This window comes from Cynocephalus volans, chromosome 6 (genome assembly GCF_027409185.1).
Source record: "Cynocephalus volans isolate mCynVol1 chromosome 6, mCynVol1.pri, whole genome shotgun sequence".
NCBI lineage: Eukaryota > Metazoa > Chordata > Mammalia > Dermoptera > Cynocephalidae > Cynocephalus > Cynocephalus volans.
Genome location: NC_084465.1, coordinates 109,010,343 through 109,024,100, shown reverse-complemented (window position 1 = coordinate 109,024,100; position 13,758 = coordinate 109,010,343). Strand labels below are relative to the sequence as shown.

The 13,758-nt window shown below is 41.7% G+C and overlaps 1 protein-coding gene across 1 annotated transcript in view; it reads right to left on the bottom strand.

The window, feature by feature from the left end:
• BMERB1 (bMERB domain containing 1) overlaps window positions 1-13,758 on the bottom strand; it is a 123,282-nt gene that overhangs the window by 34,267 nt on the left and 75,257 nt on the right. The window lies entirely within an intron of this gene.

Below are 13,758 nucleotides of genomic sequence, written 5' to 3'. Positions count from 1 at the left end.
GAGATGAGCTTTGAGTAATCCTTTGCGTCTCTGTCACCCAGGGGAAGTGGGGTGACAAATCCATGGGGGATGAAGTAACACAAAGCAACAAAATGGTGCCCCATGTGAGGACGTTCTCCACGGATCGGAAAGGCATTGGAGAGGAATAGGACATCTGATTCGTCCCGGCAAGGGAGTCCCTAATAAGGGAGATGCATCCCATTATGGGAATCACAGGTGGCTTTCGATTAGCGACTGCACGCCTGCAGCAGGTCAAACTTAGGTCTTTTCAACCCTGGAGATATTTTTTCCTTCTCTTTACTTTTAAAATATGGATAATTTGTTAACGAAAGGGGAGACTGAACATACATTACAACTCCAATGTCTCCTTAAAGCAGCAGGCTGTAAGTGACTGAATGGCAGCTTGTAAAACTTAGTGGATGTTAAACAACCACGTCCTTGATACCTCAAGGAAGGGAGCCTTAACATAAAACTTTGGGAGCAAATTGGTCTCTGGTTAACTACGCAATGGGTCTCGTTAAGGCTTCCCACCTAACAACTAGGAATCTATGTCAAGTCTCTCTGAAACCTATCCAAGACCTTAACAAAAAACTAAGACATGTTTATGTCACCAAAAAAGGATAAAACTTAATCTTTGCCAGTGACTAAGAAAACTTTAAATTGGACAATCTGAAGTAAAAGAAATTAATATTTCTTTACAGTGTTGGTATTGTTTCAGCATGTTTTTCTTTCTTATCTGCACAGTGCTTCTCTCCTCTCTTAAAAGCAGTGGTTCTTTTCTTAACTGCATGTGCTACTCTTTTTCTCTGAAGACTCTGGAGTTTTATGAAGAAAAGCAGCCATGGTGCCAACCAGACCCCTTTTGGGTCTACTGCTCTTCTCTTAAAAACCTCAAGAGTCATATGGTTTCATCTCTGATTGCTGGCTCAGCTCTTGAGCTCAGCAACCTGTTTGAGAAACAAAAACTAACTAAAATCTACCTGTTTAACTAGATGGTCTCAAATTTTCTGACATCCACCTGGTTATCCTAAACAGACTTCTAAATTCTCTTCTAGTCTCACCTATGTATTTCTTCACAAAATCCTATGGTAGAATTCCATGCTATTTTCTTAAAAGGAAGGAAATCTTCTCTGCATCTTCTTGAAAAGGCTTGCATATTTTGCCTTGCAATGTAAATTCGTCTCCTTGAAAAAGTCTCTCCCTTACTTTGCTTTACAATGTAAACTTCTTATCTTGCTTTCTTTAAGGCAAGGTGAAGCCTCACCAATAAGTCTTTTGAAAAACACAATCTAAACCTGATTGTCCTTTTTACTAGTGAGCCTTTTATTGCATCTTGAACAAATCCTATAAGATCCTTATTTGTTCTTGTTGTTTATGTCTGCATATATGTGTGTGTGAGCTGTATGTTATGTCTGTATGTTCATGTCTGTTTGTGTAATTATTTTATGTGCTAGTTACCAAATTGGCTTATAATTAATGCATGCTCATTAAATAAATAAGTATACTTTTCAAGTTCATGTGACTTAAATCTTCTAAAGTTTTGATAAATATATTTTCAAAATTTGATTCAAACCTTTGTCTCTAGGTAAATATGTCTCCTTGTTATCTCAGCTCTGCCTCCTGGCCATGCTGGGAGAGACAATATCTTTTAGACATAGAAATTGAATACTGCCCTCTGCCTCTCTGGATTCCACATGGCTCCAAATGCCACGTGGAAACCTGGGACCTGAAATGGCTAGTGAAAGGAAATCTATGCCAAATATCACATAGGCCCTAGTTAGCATTAACTGATAAGAGTATAGATCTAATACACTAAGGTTTTGGCTGGGAAACCATAAATATTTATTTGGTAAAAATAGCTAAAACTCAAACTGGGCTTTGTATAATTGGCTTTGACAAATGGATGCCTATTTACTAAAATGAATGTATAAAAATGTTCTTATCGACACACATTGTTGCCTGGGTTTACTAATCAAACAGGACTACATTTGTCTTTGCTAGAGGCTTTTAAGTTGTAAATCCCACCAAAACCAAAAAAACTAAATACAAAAAAAACCCTTTTTATATATAATTTTTAGACAAATTAGGCCAATTTAACATGGATTTAAAAAAACAAGTATGTAAAAAGAAGGTGATTTTAAAAAGGCTATGGATCTGGGGATATGGTTATGGTTGGAGGGGCTAGAGAGAAAGAAAAATAATTTTTATGTAAGAAAGCATCTGGTACAGTGTATTTTTGTCCTAGAGTAAAATGGCTATTTAGAAAGTAGGAAGTATAGGACAAAAACAGAATGTCTGAGTAAGTCTTGATAATGGTTTATGTAGATAAGTTTGTTAAAAGGGTTTTACAGTAAAAAAATTAACTGGATTTAAAAACAAATTATGTGTGAGTTTTTCTAAAAATTAATGTCAAAAGTATTCTAATACAGGGTTAGAATTTGCTCTCTTACAATGGAACAACCAGATTTTCTAAAAAACACTTGACTGCTATTAATACAAAATTGTAAAAGGTTTTCTTTGTCCCTTAGATAACTGGTATTAAAAACTTATTTCATGATAATTTCTTGTGCTCTCTGCCTTTGAAGCCCTCTGTCACTTTGGTTTTACTTTTGTAATAATTTGTGATTTTATTCAACTAAGTGTTTGAAGCCTTTTTGTTATTCAACACAGTTTTCCAACACTAAATACTGAAACTTTAAAATAACTTTGAGAAATTCCAAGGGCCCTGGAGTTTCTCTAAGGATATATAATAGATGTATCAAAACTAATTGGCTTATTTAATAAATTAGACTATATGGGAAAGCATTGTCAGTACTGAAGGTGTTATGGATATGTGTTCCAAAATCTTGTAAGGTTCTTAAATATCTGTGTCTTGATATAAATGCTACTGGTCATAATCTTGGTTTAATTATAATTTTAAAATGTTATGTCTTCAAATATTTCATGAAAAATCTCTGATAGGTACAATTTTCTGACAAACTTTGAGCTCATAGCTTTAAACTGAAGTCCAAAATCCTAATGAAGAAACTGATGGGTTTGTGAAATTGTTCACAAAGGTCAAAACAACAAAAGTTAATTGGTAAACTAATAAAAAGTATTATGGGTTTTTACCATTTCCTTATTTTAAAATACTGCTGGTTCTCCTAATGTTTTTCCAAATGTAAGAAAATTCTCCCTCTCTCTTAAGCTATCTATAACTAACAACAGTTTGGTAAAATGTAATTTAAAACAGAAGTAAAGGTATTTGTTTTCTCCCTATTTGATCCCCCCCCTCAAATTTAACAACTTTAAGTATTCTTATGATTATTATGACAATGTGGGGGCCAGCCCGTGGCTCACTCGGGAGAGTGTGGTGCTGATAACACCAAGGCCACGGGTTCGGATCCCATATAGGGATGGCCAGTTGCTCACTGGGTGAGTGTGGTGCTGACAACACCAAGTCAAGGGTTAAGATCCCCTTACCGGTCATCTTTAGAAAAAAGAAAACAAAAAAGACAATGTGGCTATTTTTATAAGTTCAATGAAAATTAACTCTCTATATATAACAGGATATAATTTAAAACTTTGGATATAAGATAGCATGTCTCACTTCCAAGTTGCTGATCTCTCTTTATGTTTGCCATAATTTGGCCTAAACTGCTGCTTCATCCTGCTGTTCATCTTTCTCCCCGACATGGGACAGAGCACTGAAAGAAAGTGAGCCGAGATGCTTCTTTCAATCACCACCTGGGAAAGAGCCTTCCCAACACCAAGAGACTTATACAAAGAAAAGTAAGACCTTTTCAATCAAAATATTAATCATCAATGCTTTTACGAGGAATGCCTTGATCATAAAGAGGGAAATAACATCTTCTCTACAAAAGCAGTTCTCTAAATTTTCCTGGGCTTAAAGAGTGTGTTTGTAACTTGGATGAGACATCCTGTTGTTAAACAAAAGACTTGTAATTGATCAAAAATTTTACAAAAGACTAGATGCTTTGAAAGCAGTAATGTCCTGGACAGGTGAACTAATATAACAAACTTCCTGGACTCAGAATTAACTATTATGTGAAGCAGAATCCCTTCCCAGAGTTTCAGCAATTGGTAATTACACCCAATTCACAGCATCTGGAATGATGCCGCCGCAACCACCCTGAGAGACGATGACATTGCCAGTCCTCACCTGAAGTAAATTAAAAGGACTTGCCATGCTAAATGATACCAACTTTGCTGTAAATGCTTTTTGTCTTAACTGTGCCAACCTGATCTATAGCTTTTGCTTTTTCTTTTAAATAAATAAAACGGGGGAGATGTGGAATATACTATGAAGCACATGTATTTCACAGGGCCTGGTTTTCCAAAGCCTTGCAGTTTCAAATATTGACCTTGCAGAGGACTGGAAATTTTCCTCAGGCTATAAAGTCTCTGTTGCAAGATAAGAATTGTGGCACAGTAAGGTTGCTGGCTCAAAGACAGACTAGTTACTGATTGATATCTAAGTTGCTGGAAAACTGCTAGAGGGAGAAGGAATGTTTGCTAAGATCAAGCTTTTGTTGATAGCCTTACTGGAATGTCATCTGGCTTGTTTCACTGAAAGTTACCAGTCTATATTGTTAAACTATAACCCCACCTATGTTCTCTTCCTGTAACTTCCTGGTCTGGAAAATAAATGCAGGAAGAGAACCCCAATTCATGGTTAATTTCCCAAGGAAGGGTTGCCCCTCGCTTGAGGGTTCCAGTGGGAGATTAACCACTTCAGGGTCTCTCACTGCTCAGAAGAGATGAGCTTTGAGTAATCCTTTGCGTCTCTGTCACCCAGGGGAAGTGGGGTGACAAATCCATGGGGGGTGAAGCAACACAAAGCAACAGTTTCAACACATGAACTTTGCAGGGATACAAACACTCAGACCATGGAACCAGGGAAGGAGGGTGGGGTGAGAGGGGTCCAGGCAGAGGGAACAGCATAGGAAAAAAGGCCACTGTGTTAGTAGTGGCCTGATGTATGTGTGTGGAACTGAAAGGAGGCCCATGGGGGTGCCATGTAGGGGTGGGAGCTGGAAGTAGAGAATGGACAAAGAAGAGAAGAGGCAGGAATGGACATGGGAGGATCTTGTAGGCTTTATCACGAGAACAAATTCTGGAAAGTGTTTGCTATGATTTGAATGTTTTGTGTCCCTCCAAAATTCATGTTGAAACTCAGTCCCAATGACAATAGTATTAAGAGGTGAGGTGGGACCTTTAAGAAGTGATGAGGCCATGATACTCTGCCCTCATGGATGAGATTAGTGCCCTTACAAAAGGTACTGAGGGAGCAAGTTCAGCTCTTTTTTGCCCTTCTGTCCCTTCTGCATCTGAGAAAACAGCATTTGTCCACTTTGCAGGATGCAGCAACAAGGTGCCATCTTGGAAGCAGAGAGCAAGCTCTTACCAGACACCGAATCTACTGATGTCTTGATCTTGGACTTTCCAGCCTCCAGAACTGTGAGCAACAAATTTCTACTGTTTATAAATTACCCAGTCTAAGGCTATTCTGTTATAGCAGCAGGAATGAACTAAGATGGTGTTCACATCTGGGAGTTATGATTTGATTTGCATGTTAGAAGATCTCTCTGGCTGCAGTACCCCAGCCTGGACACAGCAGGGTAGAGTCAGGGAGCCTCTTATGGAGATCCAGGACATAGGTGGGAATGTGAACTTTGGTGATGGCCATGGGGATGGAGAAAAGTTGACAGCTGAAAACTATTTTGGGGGGTGAAACTGACACAATTTGATGATGAACTGAATGTGCAAGGTGGCAGGTTGAGAGGGGTCAACAATGATGTCTAATTTCAGAATTTGGGCTTTTCACAGATAAATGGAAGTGCTGGGCCATTTGTTGAGCTAGGGGTGGTGGGATTGGGGGTGGCTGGGTGTGTGGGGAGATCATGAGTTTGGACTTGGACATATTGAGTCTAATGTATATTAGAGACATTTAAGTGGCAATATCAGATTTTGTACACTTCCCTGGCTTTCTCAGCATTTTCCTCTTAGAAATGTGTGTGTGCCATCAAAGACAAATACTGCATGATTCCACTTTTATGATGTACTCAGAGTCATCAAAATCACAGAGACAGAAAGTAGAATGGTGGTTGCCAGGGGCTGTGGGGAGGGGAGAACAGGAAATAATTATTTAATGAGTATAGAGCTTTAGTTTTGGAACATAAAAAAAGTTTGGGGAGAGACGGTGGTGATGGTTGTATAACACATAATAAAGCAGCTACGTTTCCATTTTCCTGCTTAAGTAATAACCTGTATATGACTCTTAGAAGCCTCATACCCTTGTATTTTCCTCTTTCCCTCAGAAGTAAGCACTATCCCAAATTTGTGTTAATACTTTTTATTTTTTATGGTTTATATCCATATATGAATACCGGCACAATTACATTTTTCAGTTTTATAAATATTTTGCTCAGCATCTTCTTTTTGAGATACATTCATTTTTCACTGGTGTATAGTAGTCCATGGCAAGACTAGACCACAACTGATTTGTCTTTTCTACTTCTGTTAAACATTTATGTTGTTTCCAACCATTGGTATTACAAACAAGGCAGTTAAGAACATTCTGGAACACACCTCCTGATGCTCTTGTGTGAAGTTTCTCTAGAGCAGTGCTGCCTGATAGAAATTTCTACAATGATAGAAATGTTCTACAAAAACATATGCCTTCTACTAGCCATAACTTACTAATGAGTACCTAAAATATGGCTAGGGCTACTGAGGGACTGCATTTTAAATTTTAATTAATTTTAATTAGTTTAAATAGAAATAGCCACATGAGGCCAGTGGCTAACCAGTTATACAGCACAGCTCCAGGGTATACCCAGCAGCAAAACTGTAGGTTGTAGAGTAAGCACATGTTTGTCTTTACTAGATAATGCTGAACTGTTTTCCATAGTAGTAGAGCCAATTTCCCTTTGTCTTAATCAGACTTCTCCAGCTCCCTAGGTCTTTGTTATCCAGATAAAGTATCCAGATTAAAATTTCTGAGAATATACAGGGCTCTATTAGTCAAGGTTCTCCAGGCAAACAGAACCAACGGGATTTACAGTTGACCCTTGAACAATGAAGGGGTTAGGGGTATACCAACCCCTGAGCAGTCAAAAATATACATATAACTTTTGATTCCTAGCCTACTGCCTTTCTGATAACATAAACAGCCAATTAACACAGTTTGTATGTTATATGCATTATATACTATATACTTACAATAAAGTAAGCCAGAGGGGAAAAATGTTATTAGGAAGATCATAAGGAAGAGAAAATATATCAAAAAAATTTTTAAATACATTGTAAAAAATTCACATACAAGTGTGCAGTTCAAACCCATGCTGTTCAAGAGTCAACAGTATATTATGGAGGCTGAGAAGTCCCAAGATCGATGGTTGGCAAGCTGGAGACCCCAGGAGAGCTGATGGTGTAAGTTACAGTCTAAAGGCTGCAGGCTCAAGACCCAAGAAGAGCTGATGTTTCCATTTGAGTCTGAAGGCTGGAAAAGACCAATGTCCAGCTCAAGGAGTCAGGCAGAAGGAATTCCCTCTTACTCAGCCTTTTTGTTCTCTTCTGACCTTCAATCTGCTTTACTCGTCAGAGATTCGAATGTTAATCTCACCCAGAAACACCCTCACAGACACACCCAGACTAATATTTGACCAAATATCTGGGCACCCATGACCCAGACAAGATGATGCAAAAAATTTACCATCACAGGCTCTTACATGGTGATCTCCCTCCCAAGTCACCAGAGCCCAGGCGATTCAGATGAGATCTTCGGAGCCAATGGAATGAAATAAATTTATGGTAAGACAGTCAGAGCTTCCAGAGAGAAGTATTTCCTTTCCTGAAAGTTGTTCTGACTGTGAGAGACAATTTGGAGCAGCAGAAGCTTGTCAAGGGGGGTACATTTCCTTCTCCATTCAATCAACTGAGATCTCCACCCTTATCCCCACCTGCTATGCATTGAGAAATACATCAGGAAGGTCCTTCCATTCAGAGGCCTAATCTGGAACATTCTCCATCTTCTCTCCTCTCTCTAGTCCCTCTATCCCTTTCCTCTTCCATCGAGGCCTCCTCCCCCTCCTCCCTCCCCTATGCCTCAAATTCTTGTATATTTTGTCCAAGACAAATTGCTTTTTAGATCATCTGTAATTAAGGGTGTCTCTTCTCACCTGATGTGTACAGTGGCTCTGGCAATGGTGACCTGTTCTTCAGAGATGCTATTTAAAACCCAGAGTGCAACCAGAATGACGCAGAACTCCCGAATGTGGCTGAGATGTGTCAAGTTACATAAACACACATGCTTCGTTTTGCCCTTGGCTTGAAGCTCTTCCTAACAGACTTTGGAATTATCAGCTCATTAAAAGAAGAGAAAAATGCAGGCTTATACAAAAAAATCTTAAGTAATAATAATAAAGTCAAGGCCCCAGGGTAGAGTTAGATTTGATGGTTGAGAGCCACATTCAGAGAATCAGTCCATCCCAAGAGGCTCTCATGAACGTTCACTCTGAGACCCAGCTTCTCTTGGGAGAGGAATGTTTTCTGTCTGTTCTCTGGGAGTGATTAAGCAGCCCTGATACCCTACTCTCCCTCAAAGTACAGCCTTAACAATGAAAGGAGGGAAGATAATTTTGCTTTGCTTAATGTCTAGGAAGAGTCACCACTTTTATATACATGTCATCTCCTTTCATCCCTTGTTACAATGCTACAAGTCATTGTCTCCATTGTATAGGTGGGGAAACTGAGGCTAAAACAGGGCAAAATATTTTCTCTGGCCACATAGTTGGTCAGAAGTAGAGCTACGCTCCAAAACCAGTTGAGAGACCCCATAGCACAATGGTCGAGACCATGGACTCTGGACCCAGAATGCCTCAGTTATATCCTTGTCTGCTATTTAATGGAACCTGTGCAACTTTGGGCAAGTGACTTGACCTCTCTGTGCTTCAGTTTCCTCACCTGTAAAATGGTGTGTGTGTGTGTGTGTGTGTGTGTGTGTGTGTGTGTGTGTGTGTGTGTGTGTGTGTGTGTGTGTGTGTGTGTGTGTGTGTGGTATCATCTCCCTATGTGGTTGTAGTGAAGATTAAATGAATGCATCGGTACACTTAGAATACTACCCAGCATAGCAAGTATTCAAAAAGCTGCTATCTACAATGCATCTCCTTTCTGTTACCCCATCTTGAGTCTCTGCCAGGTTTCTAGGGCCTGACTTCTTCACCACACTTGGTACTTCTTAATAAAATGAAGTTCGTGGAGTTTAAGCCCAGGGTCTGGAAATATTACAACTCAAGGGCCATGCTCCTGAAATATGTCCTTTACACATCCACCTCCTCTGCCTGCTGCAGTTCTGAGTCTGACTGATTAAAAGCCACCACTTGCCCAGCGCAAATTGAGAGACAGGGCACACTATCACTTTAATGAAAATCCAGCAAGCGAGTGTGAACTGAAGATAACCGCCTCCCACCCCCATTCAGAGGCTGAAGATACTTAATTATCTGAAACCCAGATAACGAGCAGGAGCAGGATGGTACACAAGACGCAGGAAAGCTGAGGCAGGCAACCAGGGGCTGCAAGAGGAGTTATTAAAAGCTAATGATGTGAATCAGGGCTGGAATGAAGGGCAAGAAAATGAGCCTGAGGTTGCTGACAGCCTCCGAGTGTTCTTGCCTGCAGTAGAAGAGGACAGGAGAGGCAGGGAGATGTGACAGTGGTGGGGACTGAGAGGTGGGCAGCTCATAGGGTCAAGGAGGGGAACAAACAGGCTTCAAACATTATCTCCCAGACATTTGCCATCTCCTGCAGAGAACCTTTCATAATTCTGAGGGGTTGATTGACCCCTTCAAGTGAAGTTCATAAAATTGCCAAACCTCAAGCATGAAACAGCAAGTTGGAAACCAGAGGACATGGGAAGGGAAGACAGTGAAAGAAGATGTGCAAACTCCCCGCAGCTGACTTTACAAACTTTGACTGTCTAAGTTGGAGTTCTTCATTTCAGGCTCCAAAATAAATCATTTACGTTCAGAGAAAGGGTATGGAAAAATCCAAAACCTGACTCTGTAGAATCTGCTCGATTTCCACCTCACTCAACTCAAGTTGGCAGAAAAAGACAAAACCTGATGTGGGACTGTGGGCGTCCAACCAGGAGTTTGTCTTTGCATTGTGGGAGAGCTGGGCAAAGAGGAAGGGGGTCCTTGCATTTGGAATAAAGATAACAAATAGCTGAGGGTGAAGGGCTCTGCCTCCGAGACAAACATCTTGAAACCCTAGTTCTGCCTCATACCAGCTGGAGAGCTTGAGCAAGTCAGTTCTTCTCTCTCATCTCAGTTTCCTCAAAATAGAAGGAATAGAACCCACCCCATCGGGGTTCTTGTGAGGATCCAATAAACAAAGTAAGCATATGCATGCAGCATGCTGTGTGGCTTATCAGTGCTCTCAGCAGGCAGCAGCTCTTGAGTGCTCTGTCCTGTGCCCAGTGTCACAGACCAAGGATGCAAGAGAGCCAGGGTGACTCCTTCCTAGTAGAAAACTTCTTACAAGTTCTTGCTGGTTCCGTGGGAATGAGCAAATACGAGAGTACTTCCAAAAAGTTCATGGGAAGATCTGTATTATCTTTCAATTCTATGTTTCCACATACTTTTGAAAGTACCCTCATGTCCCTCTTCTGCTTCCTCCCTGTCCTGGCAGGAGGAGAGGGAAAATGGGCAGAAGCTGTGGTTCCCAGAGAAAAAGGTGCGACAAAGCAACCAAGAAAGGGGAAACCACAAAGAATAATTCTATACGCCGGGAGTGTTGGGTGTGGGGAAGGCAGCAGCCACAGAACCCATTAAGAAAGGGTCAACCCAGCAGGACATCGTTGGAGTGAGAAGGTGTCCTGACCCGTGAAATATGGTCTGACTCACACGGCTGCCACGGGAGCTGGTGGGTATTAACGTGATTACTTTGGAGCAGGTGTGACCAAATCAATCTCATCATAGTTATTATAGCTACAGTCACTGGAAATATTTCAGCCAAGGGCTGTCACATTTCTGTTGCTTGAAGCTTCCTCACCTGTACCTGAAAATTCTTTGCCTGAAAATGCTTAGCGGGGTCTGGAATTCAATCTCCCTCTTACTCTATGCCAACGGGTCTGACATGCATGTGTGCGTGTGTGTGTTTCTGTGTGTGTGTGTGTGTGTGTGTGTGTGTTGTAAGGCGGTTGTTGGTGTAAGGATGAAGCATGAAATAATAACTTATTGCACATTTGAGAAATATTAATTGGCCTAATAAGTGCCAGGCACTGTTCAAGGTGCTGGGAAGATACAACAGTGAGGAAGACAGATTGAGGTCCCTGCCCTCATGCAGCTTACTCCCTTTAAGGAATTATCTTGGTAGATACAGTGAAAGCTTCCTACCTCCCTCCCTCCCTTCCTTCCTTCCCTGACTCACTCATCGAATATACACTCTGGAGTCAGACTACATCCTAGCTTGGCTGCTTATTAGCTAATGCAACCTTGGGCAAATTTCTTAACCTTCAATTCCTTCTTGTCCAAAATGGAAATAAAAATATCTGCAGGATATGTCCTACAGCTATGGAAGGACCAGCTCTAAGAAATAGCCAGGAAGCTGAATAGAAGCATGGACTTGGCCCACGGCCTGTTGGAAGGCTGAGGATGATGGATGAGGAGTTTGTCCAGATCTGAGTGTGCTGCGTCCTCTTTCCTGGCTGTCTTGCATCTCTGAGATTGGTGAGGTGGGTGCACCTGCAGGCAAGCTACGCTCTGCACAAGGCTGGGCCTGGCGGGGACCTGTCATTATCATCCACTGCGGTCTGCAGAATGCTAGTGAGACTTCTGGAGGCTTGGAAGCTGGCCCCTGCCCTGGAGAATGTCCTTACTACTCTGACATCCTTCTGGATCCTTTAGATAATTTGATTTAATCAAGCATCTACTGTTGACATTTGTCCCTAAATGGTTGGACTCATGGGCTTGATGAGGAAATTCAGTGAGATCACAAGTCAAGAGCTTAGCACAGTGCCTGGCCCAGAGCTCACACTTAATAAATGTCCCTAAGCACTTGCTATGGGTCAGGCATGTGCCAGATGCCAGGAGTAGTGTGTGTGTGTACATACACATATACCCTGCAAAGCTCAGGAAATGCAAAGTGCTGTTGGAGTGAGCAAGACTGGAGCTATGTTGGGACCTAAAACTGCATGGGTTTTAGATTTAAAAAAAAAAAAAAAAGAGGGCACAGTGTTTTTCTTAGTATGCATTTCTCTGAGTTCCCTCTTTTCCCATGGTTATTTGATATTTTGAACCTTGGTTATGGGGCAAAATGACATTATTTATATAAACGTAAAGTTGTTCTAAGTCAGCCTGGAGCTGCAAACTTGCCATGAGTCACGTACTGTCCAGACCCCGAGAAACCAAGGAAGACGTCAATAAGGCTGTGCGTATTCCACCCTCCAGCAGGACCCTGAGACAACAGCAAGGACGGGAGCAGAAACAGACAGAGCCTTGGCGAGACCTTGCACCTGGCTCCTTGCACGGAGCCCCCACAGCTCACATCCCCCTCCCTCCTGCTTTTCATTTCCCACCTTCCATTCCCTCAGCCTCCTCTTTAAAAACCCCTGCAGTAAACCTGAGTCTGTGAGGGGCCTTTAGTCTGGCCATTCTCCTTCAAGTTACCAGAGAGATGGGTTAGCCTGACATCCCTCCTTGAGTCACTGGGATTCCTGAATTAAAGCTGACTTCCATTTTTACCAACATTTGACTTTTGAGCGATTTGCTTTTGTCTGGAAGCAGGTGGACAGACCTGTGAGTTTGGTATCAATTTTGGGGAGCTTCAGCCAGGAGCCGAGTGCGTTCTGTAACACGGTGACCCAAAGCCAGGAGCTAAATGCCCTGAGGTAACAAGATTTGAGGGAGCCTCAGCCAGGAGCTGAATGCCCTAGATTCTGTAGCAGATTTTGGCAAACCAAGCCAGGGTGTTTGCACAAGCAGGCAGCAGACTTGGGTTCGGTAACAGTGGCAGCCATTGTTCCTGCAGCAGCAAAAGCAACTTTTGGACCCTCGTGAGAACCTCTGGGCTGAAGGGCTCTTCAGTACTTTAAAGCAAACACATGTTCTCTGTCTTCCTTTTGCTACCCAAAGAGGGAGAAAGGGATTGTTTCTGAGCACTTGTATGTTGGTTTATCTTATTTCCAGACAAAAAGGAGGGTGTCTCTTCTCTGTAAAGTGGGAATGTTCTAGAACCTTCCTCTGAGAGCTCCTGTGAGAAGGGATGAATACATGAAGTATTTAGCACAGGATGTGTCACACGCAAAGAGCTGAATAAACGGCAGCTGTAAATATTGTATTCTACTTTAAGGGGTGAGAGAGAAGGTCCTATAATGTCATAGTGAGAATGTGGGTTTTGAAGGCAAGAAGAGCTGGGTCTGAATCCCACCTCCCCTGTTTACTAGGTGGGAGGCCTTGGGTGGGTTGTTTGACCTCTCCAAGTCTTAGTTTCCTCATCTGCAGAATGGGATAATCATATACCCGGCCCTGTGGTGGTGTGAGAAATCCATGAAAGAACAAGTGAGGGGCTTAGCTTGTACCTGGAAGGTGGAATATGCCTGCTGCTTCCAGTGGAGGTTGAGGCAGGCGCAGACAGGCAGTGAAGATTTTCCAGCCAGCTTTCCTCTTAACCCTGTTTTTGTTTTATTTTGCTTTTAAACTCTCGCTATTTGTCTGCCAGAGCCCAATTTTTTAAATTATAGTTTCTCTTGAAAGA